This window comes from Nuphar pumila, chromosome 10 (assembly GCF_984573655.1).
Source record: "Nuphar pumila chromosome 10, dmNupPumi1.hap1.1, whole genome shotgun sequence".
Lineage (NCBI taxonomy): Eukaryota > Viridiplantae > Streptophyta > Magnoliopsida > Nymphaeales > Nymphaeaceae > Nuphar > Nuphar pumila.
Window position 1 is genome coordinate 116,904,001 of NC_143258.1, and position 16,407 is coordinate 116,920,407.

A 16,407-nucleotide genomic window follows, 5' to 3' on the forward strand; every position below is an offset into this window, starting at 1 on the left:
AACCATATCACAAGCACGCAAAAGAGTTAGTATTATCTTCATAGATTGTGCACTGATCACTTACTAACCTTTTTTGACTGATGTGGACATCATCTGAGCTTTTTGCATTCAAACATTTTCAGATCATGACAAATATCTGAGCAGTCAGTTCCAAAGAACGATTTGCTTTATATTCTGTATTTTGGAGTAATAGTTTTTACACAGATTGCATGTGTATTAGACACTAAGCAATTCATGGTTGGATCACTACCGTAAGTTGGTCATCTTTATTGGAAAGAGGAACTGTAGGTGCATTTCTTATGTCCCTAAAAGATCTCATGGCATCTTAGATTCAGGTCTGGCATAACATGTTTCTTTACCCTGTAGAATCATGCTGTTGAACAACACTCATTGATGTCGCTATACACGTAGTGCTATTCATGATCCCTAATAAAAGCTGAAAAGTGTTTTTAATATTTATAAGGGTTTTTTTATGGCATGGTAGTGCATTCATCCTAGTCAATTGGGATATCATCATCTCTCCCTTGCAAGTGGAAGACATTGGTATCAATGAACTTTCATTATGTAACTGGCCCTCTGTAACACCTGACAACTTTTAATATTCCTGATCAGTTATAATATCTAAGTAATAGATATTTTGATGACTTATTCTATGATTTTTGAATGCATGATTGTGTTCACATCAAAAAATAAAAACGAACGGAAGTGATTTCATCTAATTCGGAATTCATACGAGCTCAAATCATGCCCGACAACACTAAGGGTAAAATCATAATTTTGAAGGTCTATTTTATGAGTTTTGAACCCGTGATTTCATTCGTGTCAAAATTCTAAGAATGGTCTTGATTTTTGAAATGAAACAAGAAGTGCACAATCACAATGCCAACAAAGGGCTACACAAGTGCACAATCACAATATGACCTCTAATGGACCGAATACAATCTCACAAAGAGAATAAATCTCACAAGGACACAATAAAAATAAGTCTTTGTAATATCGCGTATTTTCACACTTAGTTAAATTTGAGATTTTCGAAAATTTGGCCAAGTATAGTAGAAAAATCGTTTGAACCTCGTTATTAGACCAATGCTTATGAGTCTGGGTGTGGCCCAGGTCTCATCGACAAGGTCAAAACGAGCCAATCGAAACGTAGGAAAGAGTTTTATTCTCGACCTTTAAATTCAAGCGAAATTCAGGTTATTTTTGGATGAAATTCAGAATTTGATATTCATGTTATATATCGTTGGATGCATATCGGAATGCCGAGCGCAACGTTATGTTACATTTCTGAATTTGAGTTCCGGTTGACCCAAAAATCACATTTTTTCGAAAAATGAGCAGTTTGTCAGTTCAGATCCGGATCTAGATCAGACTGGATCTGATAGATATAATTCAAACTAATATGAATTTGGTCTCTATCCAAGACCCACATTAATTTGGATTTGGTTCAGTCCAAAATCTATTTGAATTTTTGGAGATGGATTTGGATCTTGGATCTAGATCCAGATCCAAATCAATGCCCAACGTTTTTTCTAGCTTTAAATTTAATGAAAAGCTTTAATTTGGAGTTAAATAAGGTTAAGAAGCCTCCTAAGTTAATTTGGTTATTTTTGAAAGCTTTTAGATAATTATTAATTAATGAATTTTTATTAATTCTGAATTTTAATTAGGGTTGAGAAATACTTCTAAATGGAGTCCTTGTACATGCCTAACAAGGCTAGAGTAGGTTTTAGAAAGGACTTCTAAAAATTTGGAAACTTTGAAAAGTCAAGTATTAAAAGAGTTGGAAAAAAAATTGGAAAGAGTTGAGAGAGAGTCCCAAGGGGGAAACTCTCCTAGCCCATCTAGAGAGGGCTGGAGAAGGGGGGGTGGGGGGGCGTCACTCCCTCTTTGGCCTACTTAAGATAAAAAAAAGAAAGAGGAAAGAAAGAAAAGAAAGAGAAGGAGAGGAAGAAGAGGAGGAGAAGAAGCATCTTCTCCAAAACCACCCACGTTTTTCAACCTTCACCCTTATTTTTTCTTCATTGGATAGTCAATGTATGGGTTTTCTCTCTTGAATCAAGTGATAAATTGATATAGATTGGATTTTCATGCAATAGTTTGATGGAAATCCATGCAAAAAATGTTTATATCTTTGTTTTTGCAAAAACACGTGGAGTATGATGCATAGATCTTCCTCCATGTTTGTACTCTTAATTATTTTCATTTTTTCATGCAATAAAAATTCTGTATATACTAAAACAAAATTTCTATTGGTAGTAGATGTGCGTATTTAGAGGCTTCTTTTGGGGGATATCGATTTCCATGGATACCTGTGATTTGTTCGGTCCTTCCTCACATAAAAATTTCTGTTCATTATTTTATTTTTGGGCTTCATGCTAATTAAGTAATTATATTCCCTGCCTTAAGTTGACTGTTGCTATATTCATGGTAGTCTCAATCAGTTACCTGTTAGGATAAAATGATTGATCTCCTAGATGACTTGTTGAATGCTTTTGTCATTCCCAGGTTAATGGTTATATATGGGTGTGCTGATGTGGAATTTCTCTTAGGCACTGGATCATCATGTGCAATGTGTTAGACAGTTTGGCTTTAGCCTATGGTTTCTTGTTGCTAGTAGTTAAGAGCACCCATCCTACGATATTTCTGTTTTCTTAAATACAAGGATCCCAACTTCGTTAAACTAAAGTGAATTGATATAACCAACATGATGAAGAACAACTCCGCCTGTGTATAACTGTTTAGTTATACACTGTCGGTCCCAAGCCCGGATAAAGGAGGAGGGTTGCGGTAGGCTGGTGACCGCTAACATAAACTTAGTCATACCCTATGAATATGAACCAATATGAGAATTTCGTTGGGGGTGTTCCCTACTGAGCGACGCGCTGTACTATATAGGCCCGGAGGCAGTGATAAATGGGCAAGGGTTGCTAGGTCGTCGCCCGGAAGCAACGCGTCACACCGGCGCCCGAGTGTGATGTCAAATAGGCAAGGGTTCCTTCACTTTGTTGGACGGGTGGGGGTAAAGAAGTTAGTCCAAGACCATAAAATTAGGTTAGCCACTTGGAACATAGGGTCTTTAACTGGTAAGTTGGTAGAGTTGGTAGATGTTATGTGTAGGAGAAAGATTGATATTTTATGTCTAGAGGAGACCAAATGGGTAGGTGAGAAGGCAAAAGTGATAGAACCTTGGGGATATAAGATTTGGTATACATGAATAAATAGAAATAGGAATGGAGTAGGGATTGTTATGAGTCGTGAGTTTATAGATAATGTAGTTGAGGTCCGTAAGAAGGGTGATAGGATTTTACTTATTAAATTAGTATTAGGTACGTATATTATTAATATTATTAGTGTTTATGCACCTCAAGTAGGTTTAGATGATTCCATTAAGCATCAATTTTGGGAAGATTTAGATGGAGTAGTATAAGGGATATCTTATGGAGAAAAGCTTTTCATCGGCGGTGACCTTAATGGACATGTAGACATTAGTAGGGATGGATTTGAGAGTATCCATGGAAGCTATGATATAGGAGAAAGAAACGAAAGTGGAGAAAGGATTTTAGATTTTGGTTTGTCCTATGATGTGATCTTAGCAAACACTTGGTTTAGTAAGAGAGAGTCTCACCTAATAACATTTAAAAGTGGGGTTAATACGAGTCAGATAGATTTTTTCCTACTTAGAAAGAGAGATAGGGGTTGTTGCATCGATTGTAAGGTTATACCGGGAGAAAGTGTAGTTATACAACATAGAGTCTTAATTTTAGATCTTAGAATTAGACAATGCCGCAAAAGGGATAAACATAGGATAGATCCTAGAATTAAGTGGTGGGCACTTAAAGGAGCTAAACAAGGAATGTTTGTAGAGCAGGTAGTTAAGGAAGTTGATTGGTGTCTCGATGAAGATTAAGAATCAATGTGGAATAAGATAGAGGGTGGCATGAGAACGGTGGCTAAGGAGGTATTGGGTGAGTCTAAAGGCGGTGCACCGCTAGGTAAGGATACATCATGGTGGAACGAGGATGTCAAATTAACTATTAAGGTTAAAAGAGAGTGTTATAGCAATCTAAGTAAGAGTCGTGATAATGAAAATTTGGAGAAGTATATGATAGCAAAAAAGGAAGCTAAAAAAGTAGTTCGAAACGCGAGAGATAAGGTATATAAGGAGGTTTATGACAAGTTTGATACCAAAGAGGGCGAAAAAGATATTTATAGGCTTGCTAAGATGAGAGATAGGAAATTGAGGGATCTGGGTATGGTTATATGTATCAAAGATGAAACACAAAGGGTTTTAGTCAAAGATGAGGAGATTAAAGAGAGATGAAAAGATTATTTTGATAAGCTATTTAATGGAAGTCATGCTCAGGATCTTGGAGACTTGTCCATTCCTTTTCATGAGATGAATCGTGACTTCATGCGCAAGATTCAAAAGAAAGAAATTGCAGAGGCTTTGAAGAAAATGAAATCAAGAAGGGCAATTGACCCAGATAGTATACCTATCGAGGCTTGGAAATGCTTGGGAGAGAAAGGTTTAGAATGGTTGACAAATCTTTTTAACAAGATTTGGCGAACAAATAAGATGCCTAATGAGTGGAGGAATAGTACTTTGGTGCCTCTATATAAGAATAAGGGTGGTATACAAGATTGCACAAACTATAGTGGTATAAAACTCATAAGTGATACTATGAAACTTTGGGAGAGGGTGATTGAGTCTAGGTTGAGGAAGGTTGTCATGATATCGGATAATCAATTTGGTTTTATGCCTAGAAGATCAACTATAGAAGCTATACATCTTAGACAACTTATTGAGAGAAATAGAGAGAGGAACAAAGATTTGCATATGGTTTTTATTGATTTGGAGAAGGCATACGATAGAGTACCTTGGGACGTTCTCTGGTGGACAATGATGAAGAAAGGTGTTTCTCTCAAGTACATTAGTATAATTAAAGATATGTATGAAGGAGTAGTAACCAATGTCCGCACTTGTGGAGGGGTGACAACCAATTTTCCTACAACGGTTGGGTTACATCAAGGATCTGCTTTAAGCCCTTTCCTATTTGCTATAGTGATGGATGAGCTTACGAGATCAATTCAAGAAAATGTGTCGTGGTGTATGTTGTTTGCTGATGATACTGTTTTGATTGATGAGTCTAGAGTTGGGGTTAATGGTAAGTTAGAATTATGGAGACAGACATTGGAAGCAAGAGGTTTTAAGTTGAGTAAGAGTAAGACAAAATATATGAAATGTCGGTTTAGTACGCAACGAAGTAGTGATGGGAGTGTAGTGAAGCTTGGTGAGCAAGAAATACCGGTGGATGACTGTTTCAAATATTTGGGATTTATCATTCAAAAGTATGGAGAAATTGATGGAGATGTAAATCATAGGATAAATGTTGGGTGGTTGAAATGAAAAAGTGCAACTGGAGTGCTGTGCGATCGTAGAATGCCATTGCGGTTGAAGGAAAAGTTTTATAAGACGACTATTAGGCCCGCTTTACTATATGATACGGAATGTTGGGCTGCCAAGAGACATTATATTCAAAAACTGAGTTTAGCTGAGATGTGTATGCTTAGATGGATGTGTGGAAATACAATAAAAGACAAGATTTGAAACGAGGAGATACATATGAAGGTAGGCGTTGCACTCATTGAAAATAAGATGAGAGAGAATCGTTTACGGTGGTTTGGACATATTCGGCGAAGGCCTAATGATGCTCCAGTTAGAAGGATGGAGAAATGGGAAAATATATTAGTTAAAAGAGGTCGGGGTAGGCCTAGGAAGACTTGGATGGAGATGATAGGAAAGGATATTAATGCTTTGAACCTCACCGAGGACATGGCATTGGATAGAAATGATTGGAGGAGAAGGATTCATGTGGAAGACAGAATGATTTTCTTTGTTGGTTCATATCGCCGACCCCAATTGTTTTGGGATGAAGGCGTAGTTGTTGTTGTTGAACATGATGAAGAACATCCTTATAGCATCTTATTATAGTATTAGGAATTGAACAATTGAATATAGGAATGAGTTTGGGTGTCATAGAAAATCCTTTGCCTTGACAGTCTTATGTACAGGCCCTGACTGGCCTGACAGTCCTCTAAGTGACGCATGAGGGGCCCTGCCAGACCTGCACAGGCCCGGCCTGTGCAGGGTCACCTCGACCTCAGCCGAGTGGTTAAAATATATATAAATTTTTTCAAAATTTGGGTTAAAATTTTGGGCCGTTACAAATAGTGTAATATATGTTTTAAGATTTTTCGTCGTTAGAATGAGATTCTTAGAGTTGCGGTTTTGGAGAACCGCGATGATACAAAAACTCTGTGCGCATTATTGTTACCCCTAACTCGATATTGAGGTTCTTTCTATTGACCACGGTCTTAGGGAGAGTCCACCACTTTACCTCAGGGTGGTGTGTAGACACAACTGTTATTTTGGTATATCAAGAAAGTGTCACTTGTGGATGTGGAGGTTCCTGGTGTCCCGATATTAGATGTTGAGGTCTAATGTTCCGAAGGTTGATTCAGTCAAGGGTTAAGTTTGGAACTCAGTAATAAAATATAAATTGTTTGTTAAGTTACCCTGAGAACCCTACTTGACCTCGAAAATTTTTACCTGTTTGGTGTATTCACGAGCAACGGTAATAAAAAGAGAAACTTAAATGTGTCATTCTAATAGGGGCATGCATATAATAAGATGACTTAATAAAGACAACAATTTATTCATGCATATTTACTTATTTTTTTACGTATGATACACAATTGACATTATGATATTGCATGCTAAATATCTTTACTGCTTAAATGAAATTATAAAAGTTTTTCTAGTAGTGTTTTTCTAAATTATTGCATGAATCTTATCTGTATTCTTTATGCTTTTGTTTCATTAAAGTAATTCGTACACAATTTTTTGGATTTCTGACACTCTTACTTTTGTGTTTTTCGCAGTCTCAGAGGATCAGTGAGCTGACTTGCTCATGAGAGGATCTACGAGAGGATTGCATGACTGCTTTACACGCTCTCTTGGACATCGTGACTCTTTTCTTTTCATTTAATTTTTATGCACTCTGATATTTTGCAATTGTCTCATGACTCTACAATTTCTTAGTTAATAAAGTCGGTTTGCTATGGTTTGGAAGACGAGTGTAAGATCCCTTGTGGTTTGTCGAGTTTCCTAGTTGTGATGGAACTGTAAAGGCCCCGGGTTTCTGGGAAGATTTCTGCAATGGTTTTAAAAAAAAAAATTCTGCACTTTTTTTTTTGTATGACTTGGGGTCGTCACAAATAGACAAGAAAATTTATCAAGGTCCTCGACTTTTTGTTTGTTCACCCATCTGCCATGATGCTACACCTAGTTTCTCTCCATGATTGTCTCATCTCATCACAATAAGCCTTCACTTCATTCACATTAGCATTTAAATTTTTTTCTCTTAAAGCATGATATGAAGGTATCTTGTATACAGGCTCTATATTAGTTATAACATTTGCTATGACCTGAAAATGAAATGAATTTGCTGCATTGAAAGGAATTCAAACATCATAAAACTATCTCTCAACTGTGACGTTCGCCTGCTCGACTAATGCTGAGTCATAGTAGTACGAATATCGGGTTGTGCTCAGGGGCAGTCCTAGGAGGGAAAAAGCTCCTAATAAAGTCTCTAGCTCTACCTTTTCTCAAGAACTTCCTCCTACTCTTCTTTCTCCTTTTCTTTTTATGCCCACGATACTACTACTAGCACCAGCCACACCTTTTCTTTTCGCTCAAGAACTTATTTCTGATACTACATTAGGGGGTTGTAAGATCAGAAGACACTCATCTTCGTCCTCCCAAGGCTCTGCATACCCCATTCTGCCTCACTCATCTCTTTTTCTTGTCTTTTTCTCTCAAACCAGTAATTATTTGTTGGTATTTCCATTTAACAACATCCAACAATTTTCTTGATGTTAAGGCCACAACATTGAGATGTATTCAAGCTAAATGATGCTTCAATCGAGAGATACCACTCAAAATAATGGTATGAGAATAGTTGCACTCAATTTTCAACCGGTTTTCACTCATTATTTGAGTGCTCCATTGCTATGTCAGATCATTTGATGTCATCTTTCGCCAAAAAAAGCTCAATAAAAAGGAAAGAGTAGGGTTTTTTCACCTTAACCCACTTTTTGAAATGGAAAATTGGTGAAAATGCACTTTTGATGAAATTGCTAAAGCCTTCTCTCTTGCACACGGATCGGCGCCCAAATCGCTCTGACGAGTCTTAGGGTGCGTGGATACTTCTCTAATGGCCTCTACACAAACGAGAGAGTCTACCCTCAATAGGTCTTTAAAATCCAAAAACGAAAAAATTACTTTTTGGCTCTTTTTAAGTGTGTCGAGCTGTATCGTACGATATAGGTTGTATCTTACGATACAATACGATACAGGTATGATATGCACTTGTATCGCGATACGAATGCATATCGTATCATTTTTCTTCATAGTTACAATATGTATTGTATCGTATCGTACAATATGGACAGCCTTATTAAAAATAGCACTGAGATTTTGAAAATCTAGCAATATTATCACGTTTTATTAAAAACCCGTGATAATCATGGTATTATCATGAGATTTTCAAAATCTCGCTCACTATGAAAATACCTCGATATTATCATGACTTAAATACTTATTGTTAGCAAGGGCATAATTGTACATTAGCCCACTGCCAACTCATAATTCAAAAGCATTCAAAAGGTGTTCATGTGGGCAACTCGTAATCCCACAAGTGAGCCTCTTTTAGAGGCACAAAGGACCTCTTAAATAGAAAAAGGGGACTTCTGTTGCCCTCTTTGATATGGGACTATTTTTTGGGGGGCTTCAACGGTGACTTGGTAAGACGCCCATCCAAAGTACGTTTAATAAATGATATCTTACCCTACCAAAAAAAGCTAATATATATATATATATATATATATATATATATATATATATATATATATATATATATTATCATTCCTATCGTGTTTTCTGTTTGTTTAATTATTCTTCTCAATATTTTTATTTATAATATTTTTAACTAATCGATATTTTCCCGTGATTTTTCTGAAAAAAGGTTTAAAATCTCCTGAGATATTCCAGTGCTGACAAATTGCCGAGAACTACATTTGTGACTGATTTAAATTGCTAAAGGCTTGCTTTCCAATACTGAAAATGCAACCACAATATCCAATAAAAACTCAAGAATAGTACTTGCTGCATTTGTATTGCATAACTACATCATCGAAACAAATCCAGAAGCATGACAATTTAGAGTGTGGTTGAAAATGAAGCAAGTGAGATGGATATCAATGAAGAAAGAGCTTAAGATGATGAAATCACTCTTGTATTTGGTTAGGCAAGACAATACCAAATCAATGATGCCCTTTGATTGGAAATTGCTGCAATATTATGGCATGATTATTAGCATGAACACCACAGTATCTCTCTCTCGTGTGTGATGTCATATTGCATATGCTAGTTATTGTCTTTATCATTGTGTTTTAACGTCTTTAAATACTGTTGTCTTAATGTCTTATGTTTATTTTAGCAATATTAGCTCATTGTTTCTTCTTTTTTGTAGGAAAATCCTGATTTTATTGAAGATATGTCAAAATCATTTGATATGTATAGTGATCCAGAAGATGTACGGAATCTCATGGTTGAAGCACTTAGGCGTTAACAATGATGGTCTAGTGTGGTGACTAAGAACAATCCACTGATAATGGTGTCATAAAAAACTATATTTATATCTTGATGGCTGTATCAGTATGAACTAGGTTTGAAGCCTTTATGTGCTTTGTGAACAATGTTAACAATTGTAAGTGGAAATTGGAATTTATATATGTTATACAATCAATAATTCTGTACAGATATATAGAGAAAAGGAAATCTAAAATAGGAAAAAATACAGCTGTCACCTAATCATCTAATTACAGCTCTAAATACAGCTATATTCTAATTACTATGATTTCTTTCCTTTAACACTCCTCAAGTTGAAGCATATACATCTAACATGCCCAACTTGTTACATATGCTCTCAATTTGTGCTTTTCGGAGTGGCTTGGTTAGGATGTCTGTGAGCTGAAGATCCATCAGTCGGATGCATGGAGGGTGAGAAGTTGTGCCTATGACAAAATCCCGAACAAGGTGGCAATCTACCTCGATGTGTTTGGTTTGCTCGTCAAAGACCTGACTCTTGGTTATGTGCATTGCTGCTTGGTTGTCGCAGTGTAGTGTCATCAAATCATCGTGGTGAACACCTAGTTCATTAAGCAAACGCTTCGTCCAAACTAGCTCACAAGAAGTGTTGGCCATTGCGTGGTATTCTGGCTCTGCACTGGATCGAGCCACAATAGTTTGTTTCTTACTCTTTCAGGAAACAAGGTTCCCACCAAAGAAGACACAAACTCCAGTAGTGGACCTCCGACTGGTAGGACAGCCTGCCCAATCAGCATCGGTGAAGCCTGCTATCCTGTCATGTCCTTGGTCAGAGTATACTAACCCTCTTCCTAGAGATCCCTTGAGATACCTGAGGATCCGAACAGCAGCATCCCAATGTGTAGTGGGAGGGTCTGACATGAACTGACTGACGACACTCACCGGATAAGAAATGTCAGGCCGAATAACTGTCAGATAATTCAGTTTGCAACCAGTCTTCGATATCTCTCAGGATCATGTAGTAGCTCTCCGTCCTCTTGATGAGTTGTGGAGCCTGATTCATTGTTTTTGCCCCTGCGGGAAGGGGGGTCCGGGGGCTCCCCCCGGCGCGGGTCCCCCTTTTTGGGACCCGGTTTTCAGTGGATCCGACCCGATTTGGTTAGGGTTAGGGTTGTCGCCCTTGCCTTGTTTATATTCTCGCTTTTCTTTCCCGAACTTGTAACTGTCTGTTAAGAGTAATAAAATTTCTCTCTGGGTGGCCGTGGTTTTTTACTCTCTCTCGGATTTGAGGAGAGGTTTTTCCACGTAAATATGTGTTCTTCTTGTGTTTTGTTTGATCGTTCTTGTTCTTTGTTTCCTTTTGATTGTCTCTTGCTCGTGGTTTTTCCTAACACCTCTGGCATAAGCTTGGCCTCAGGGACCATCGGCGAATCAACGGGTTTGCATCCAAGCAACCTGCTTTTTGAGAGCATATCCAGTACATACTTCCTTTGACAGATGAAAAGCTTGCCACGAGACCGTAATACCTCAATGCCGAGAAAGTACTTGAGTTTGCCAAGGTCGGTAATCTGAAATTGCTCGCTCAAGAACTTCTTCAGAGCAGAGATCCCACCGTCATCATCACCAGTAATGATGAGATCATCCACATATGCGACTAGAATTATATTCCCTTCAAGTGCTTGTAGAAAATCGAGTGATCATTGGCACTTCTGGTCATGCCAAAATGACTGAGAACTTGAGATAGACGACCAAACCAAGGCCGAGGAGATTGCTTGATACCATACAAGGATTTTCGCAAGCGACAAACTTTGGATACCTCCTCCTGAACAATAAACCCAGGTGGCTGAGTCATATATACCTCCTCCTCATGGATGCCATTGAGAAATGCATTCTTGACATCGAGTTGGTATAGTGGCCAATGACGAGTGGCAGCCAAAGCCATGCAGATGCGAACATATGCCATCTTGGCAACAGGAGAGAAGGTCTCATCATAGTCAATGCCATAGGACTGAGAGTAACCTTTTGCAACCAATCGAGCTTTAAGTCGATGAAGCGATCCATCGGGATGAACCTTAACTGTGAAGACCCACTTGCAACCGACTGCCTGTTTTCCAGGAGGGAGAGAACAGAGATCCCAAGTCTCATTTTTCCACAGAGTTGACATTTCCTCTTGCATAGCACTAAACGAACCCTAATGTTGCAGAGCTTCTGTCACATTTTTAGGAACAAAGTAACTGTCAAGACGGGTAGTAAAGGCGCGGTGATCAGTGGATAAGGCTGCATAGGTACAGAAGCGACCGAGGGGATATGTGGTACTGGGACAGTTGCGTGATCCTTTGCGAAGGGCAATGGGAAGATCATGATCTAAGATATGAGGTGGAGGGCTAAAAGCAGAAATTGGTGGACTAGATGATGTAGGTTCAGATTTGGTGGTTGGGTCTGGTTCAGAGTCGGTGGTTGGGTCAGGAGGTATATGTAATGTTACGGGAGATGCAAAAGTCTCGTGTTGCTGGACAGAGTTAGTACCAACATGGTGTTGCTGACCCCTTCGAGTATATACCTTAGTAGCAGGCGCAGGAGGTGTCAGTGTCCCACCATTCGCAGGAATTGAAGAAGAACTGATCAGAATTTCAGGATATTGCAGAATAGACAAGACCGATGCAAGAGTGGAAGAAGTACCAGAAATGGTACAGACTCCAGAAAGGTAACATCAGGTGATATAAAGTACCGTCTACTAGTAGGACTATAACATCGATAACCTTTTTGAGTCCCAGAATAACCCACAAAGACACATCGTAGTGACTTAGGATCAAGTTTAGTTCGGCCTGGTCGGGTATCATACACATAACAGACGCAACCAAAAATCTTAGGTGGAACAGAAAATAAAGGTGCAGACGGGTACAGGACATTATATGGTATTGCACCATCAAGTACAGAAGATGGCATGCGGTTTATCAGGTAACACACAGTTAAAACCGCATCAGCCCAGAAGCGATGAGGAACATGTCCATGAATCATCATAGTGCAAGCCACCTCAAGAATGTGTCTGTTCTTTCGTTCGGCTACTTCATTTTGTTGAGGTGTATAAGCACATGATGATTCATGGATGATACCATTATCAGTCGTATATTGCATAAATTCATTTGTAAAATATTCTTTTGCATTGTCACTACGAAGAGTTTTAAGAGTGGTTTTGAACTGAGTAAGAATAAAAAGCTAAAAATTTTGCAAAGATTTCTTGTCTAGATTTAATAACAAAGATCCAAGTTGTACGAGAGAAATCATCCACAAAAGTAACAAAATATAGGAAATCTAATACAGATTTAACTGGGCAAGGACCCCATATATCAGAATGCACTAAAGCAAAAATGTTGTCAGACCGACTAATGACTCTAGGTGGATGGGAAGCACGAACATGCTTTCCCTGGATACAGGACTCACAAACTAATTCTGAAATAGACTGAAATTCAGGACGTATCTTCTTCAACACCTGGAGAAATGGATGCCCCAACTGATAATGAACCTCCTTAGCACTACTAGTACTCAGGTATGCCACTCGCTGAGGTGAGCTCTCCATGCAATACAACCCTTTGTCCTTATATGCAATGCCAATGAACCTGTTCGTCCCCAGTTCCTGAAAGGTGCATTTAGTTGGAGTGAAGGTAACTGAGCAATATAACTGTTCTATTATTTTGCTTACAGACATAAGGTTTTCAGGAAAAGAAGGGACATATAAGACAGATGATAAGGGCATGTTTTGTGAAATCTGGGTGGATCCAATCCCTTCTATATTGCAGGTAGAGCCATTGGCTATTTGGACAGGTGGTTGTGAGGTAGTGGCAAGTCCTGATAGTATACTTTTGTTACCAGTCATGTGGTCAGTAGCACCTGAATCAACAATCCATGATGGTTTTGATGCTATAAAACAGTTGAAAGTCATACCTGGGTGGGCTAAAGTAGCCCTCGGAGTCTATGGCTGAGAGGTCATGTCGGCACGAGAGAAGCCCAGCTGCTCAAGTCGCTGAACAAGTGTAGCAACTTCATCTGAATTGGTGCGTTCGCTGGGTGATTGTTCGACAGTGGCCACTTGAGCACGAGGAGGGCGTGTTGAACCCTTAGGGCGCTTCGGGCAATCCCATTTCATGTGACCCAACTCCTTGCAATAATGACATTGCACATTCTTGTCATCCTGTTTTCACAAATGACTGACCTGTGCTCTTACCATTGTAAGTGTTGGCCACCAACACTGAGTTTTCAGTAATGGGTGATGAAACACTCCCATCAGATGGAAACATCTCCTGCAGGAGATGATAAGTGGCAGACAATGATGGTATGGTTGTCTGACCAAGAAGGATCGGTCGTGCTGAGGAGTATCTAGATGACATACCCCCAATAAAAGTGAGAGTGTTCAGTTGAATCCATTGAGTGGCTGAGTCCGTACCAAAAGGAAACAATTCCCTCGTCTCATCAGATATCTTCTTGAATTTGGTGAAGTACTCGGTAAGAGTTGCATGACCTTGTTCACACCTTGCATACGCTTGAGAAACTGCATATGCATGTGCCATGCTTGTCTTTTTTGAGTATGTAGCTTGGAGATGATTCTGCATTTTCTTAGTAGTTTTGAAGGTGTGTACAATGGACAAAATATCAGACTCCATCGCATTCCACAGGATCATGCGAATAGAGCTATCCTCAGCTTTCCAGTCCTCAGTATTTTGTGATTCTTCTGTCAGATAGTTTCCCTTTCAAAGGGAATCCAACCCAGTCTCAGCAAATGTGAACCATTGTTCCCAATTAGAGCTAGAGAGGTTAATAGGAATTTTTAGTTGCTGTGTAGGTTGTGGAACCATGGGTACGATTTGAGTGGCATGTACTTGATTAGTCCCCATTTTAAAAATAAATAATTATTTGGGGTCAGAACTGTAAAATAATTTTTCAAAATGGGGCACCTACTTGGTCTAACGCAGCTCACCAGGACGCACAGGAGAGAGGGTGCCTATGAAGAAAATTGTGATCTGGGTGTTATCGCTATCTAGAGAAGAAATTGCAGTGTACATAGAGTGAAGTGGAGCGGAGCACGGAGTGGAGCGGCGTGCACGGAGCAGGCGACGCGGATCAGACAAATAGAGGCGGAGCACACCGAGCAGACAGAGGCAGGCAGAGCAACACCTGCTGGTGGATGTGACGGAACCCTAGCTGCCTAGGGTAAAAGAGGCCTGATACGGCTCTGATACCATGTAAGTGGAAATTGAAATTTCTAAATGTTATATAATCAATAATTCTGTATAGATATATAGAGAAAAGAATCTAAAATAGAAAAAAATACAGCTATCACCTAATCATCTAATTACAGCTATATTCTAATTACTATGATTTCTTTCCTTTAACAACAATCACTGTAGTTTGTATTGCTTTGTTCCAAGACACTATATATATGAACTCGTTTATAGTATTTATTTTTTTATCCAGGTACGATGATGATCACTTAAAACTATTGATTCATTATTGCACTTGTCTATGTATGATGCTGGAATTTGTATGTCAAAATTGTGCAGGTGATCTGATCAATCAATGATTAGTCTTGTCATATACTGTGGCAGGTAGTTGATGATCTAGAGACTGTTAATAGTCTAGTGGTTGACGTGAAGTTATCAGCTACTGCAATTAGGTGCTGTTTGTGGTGCATAGCACATGAAGTACTTGCTGCAGGTTGAAGGCTGCTTATTGGCACTCTACTCCCCATCTTTTCTTGTTTTGTTTTATTCAACTTCCTCACGGCTATTGAAAGGGGATTTATCATCCAGGGATCTTATTGTTATAAGTTGTTTTGATTAAATCTGACCCATAGATGAATTCAACATGATTGATTTGATAGAAATTGATGTAGGAGCCCAGTGAATCTTAGTTCCGGTTTACTGGACCATTTTAGATCCATATCTTTCATATTTTGATATTTTTGGCTTTGGTCTTTGTATTTGTTTTTGTTTTGGATAATCGTGTGTTTAATGAAAGCAAATCATATAAATCACATCAACGAGGTAAGATTTGGTGAGAGGTAGGGGGTGACAACAAGTCGGGTTTACCCGGACCTGACCCGAACCAAACCCTATAGGGTCTGGGTATGGTGATAAATAAGAAGACCCCATTAAGATCCTAGTCCAGACCCGAAGGTCTGATTAATACATGAACCCGGGTATAGTTTATAAAATTTTATACCTGACGTGAGTTCCGATTAAGACCCACAAATTTTCAATGTAAAAATGATAAAAAAATATGGTTTTACTGGGTATGGTCCACGTCTGGTTCATGTAGTTTTTATCGGGTCTGGGTATGGTTTTTCTTATAGTAGACCTGGGTCTGGACCCTATACCATACCCAAAAATTGGGTCCAAGACTGGTTCCACCTGGATTGGAACCAAACCCGACAGGTTGACACCCCCAGTGACGGGAGGTTAAGCCTTGGGTACAGCTTATGACAGCAAAGTATATAGTCAAAGATTCGGTGTAGTTTCTCTGGAAAAACTCTCATGGTTCGTGGATATGGAAAGGAATTGTTTGGGGTGTTCAAACTATGAAAGAAGATGCTATGCGGGAAATTGGCAATGGCGGAAAGAACGGACTTTTGGTTTTGACTCTTGGTCAAGGTCTCTTTTTTCCTGTTGATGATCAAGCTGGGGGATTAAGGCCCCTAAAGTTGTATGCAATGTCTCAGACTTGGCTTTAGTCTAGTTACC

At 38.9% G+C, this 16,407-nt stretch overlaps 1 protein-coding gene across 1 annotated transcript in view; it reads left to right on the forward strand.

Annotated features, from left to right (window-relative positions):
- The window catches only part of LOC149828038 (endonuclease V family protein), a 72,170-nt gene extending 62,287 nt beyond the window's left edge, over nt 1-9,883 (forward strand). The window contains exon 10 of the mRNA XM_090019827.1: nt 9,597-9,883. The gene's annotated coding sequence lies outside the window, so the exon portion shown is untranslated. The remainder of the gene's footprint in view (nt 1-9,596) is intronic.
- Nucleotides 9,884-16,407: the final 6,524 nt, after the last annotated feature.